Below are 1,819 nucleotides of genomic sequence, written 5' to 3'. Positions count from 1 at the left end.
ACCCGCCACCAGGCCTGGCTAACTTTTTTCTATTTTTAGTAGAGACGGGGTTTCACCGTGTTAGCCAGGATGGTCTCGATCTCCTGACCTGGTGATCCACCCGCCTCGGCCTCCCAAAGTGCTGGGATTACAGGCGTCAGCCACTGCGCCCGGCCTTTTTTTTTTAAAAAAAAAGACAAGGTCTCATTCTGTTGCCCAGGCCTGAGTGCAGTGGTGCGATCTCGGCTTGCTGCAGCCTCGACTTCCTGAGCTCAGGTGAGCCTCCTATCAGCCTCCCATGTGGTTGGGACTACAGCTGTATGCCACTACACCTGGCTATTTTTTTCGTAGAGATGGGATTTTGCCATGTTTCCCAGGCCACTCTTGAACTCCTGGGCTCAAGTGATCTATTCACCTCAGCCTCCCAAAGTGCTGGGATTACAGGTGTGAACCACTGCACCCGGCCAGGTGCATAGTTTCTGACACAGCTGAAAGCTCCCCCCCAGCATAGGGAAAGCAGTCACTACTCTCAGGAGGAATGGGGAAGGGTTCACAGGTGAGGATAGGTACAAAGGAGGGGGAAAGGACCTCCTCCCAAACCCAGTATCTTGAGGAGTGAAAGGGCACTGGGGAATAGCCGGGCACTGCTCATCTCCTCTTATCATGGTTCTTATCAGTTTGCATTTAGGGAGATCCAACAAAGGGTGTAATATGTAATTACGTTCTGTTCAGTTTTGGATCGATGCTGGGAGGGATCCCAGGGAGATGTGTGTTTTATTAATAATAAACAGTTGGGACAAATGACGTGTCTTCACATTGAGGCAACCCGTCTCGCATGGGAGGCTAGCCCTCAGCAGCTGGCTCACAGCTGCCACAAACAACAGTGATTTTTTTTTTGGCCAGCTTTATAGGCACTATTCTTGTCTCTCTGATACACGTATATGAAAAATGCCTATAATATTCGTATATTTCTCTTCCTCAAAATCCTTCCTTTCTTTGCCTTCAAATATTAATATATAGGGTAACTTCTCTGAACCACAAAATAGTCAAAATTATTTATTAAGTGCTAATTTATGCATAGTTTGGTGCTAGAAACCATCCAAAGGACACAACCAGCACTTTTGCTGTGGAGTGGGAATTTTAGTTTCAGAAGAGCAGTGAATCAGGCTAACAAACAGAAAATATAAAAAAACAGGAGAAGGGGGCTGCAGAAAATAAAGCAAAATACATATTGTTTTAAGAGCCTGGGCAAAGTGGTAAAACCCTGTCTCTACTAAAAATACAAAAATTAGCCAGGCATGGTAGTGTGTGCCTGTGGTCCCAGCAACCCGGGAGGCTGAGGTGGGAGAATTGCTTGAACACAGGGGGCAGAGGTTGCAGTGAGCCAAGATTGCACCACTGCCCTCCAGCCTGGGTGACAGAGTGAGAACCTGTCTCAAAAAAAAAAAAGCAAAACTAAGACACCCTAGATTCCACCAATTATTTCTGCTTTTCTTTTCTTTCTTTCTTAATTTTTTTTATGTTGTTGCCCAGGCTGGTCTCAAACTCCTAAGCTCCTGTCTTTGCCTCCAAACTGCTGGGATTACAGGCATGAGCCACCACACCTGGCTTCCTTTTCTAATTTTCTTTGAACTCTGTGATTTAGCACTGCTGACCAATTTATCTTTGAGATTCTTCCCTCTTAGCCTTGGACACTGTACTATTTTTATTTATTTCTTGTCCCATTTGCTAGCTTATTTTTTCTTCCTTTCATTTTCTTTTTTAAAATAGCTTTATTGGCCGGGCGCGGTGGCTCAAGCCTGTAATCCCAGCACTTTGGGAGGCCGAGACGGGCGGATCA

This window comes from Mandrillus leucophaeus, unplaced genomic scaffold, assembly GCF_000951045.1.
Source record: "Mandrillus leucophaeus isolate KB7577 unplaced genomic scaffold, Mleu.le_1.0 Scaffold58, whole genome shotgun sequence".
NCBI classification, from domain to species: domain Eukaryota; kingdom Metazoa; phylum Chordata; class Mammalia; order Primates; family Cercopithecidae; genus Mandrillus; species Mandrillus leucophaeus.
This window is presented reverse-complemented; position numbering follows the sequence as displayed.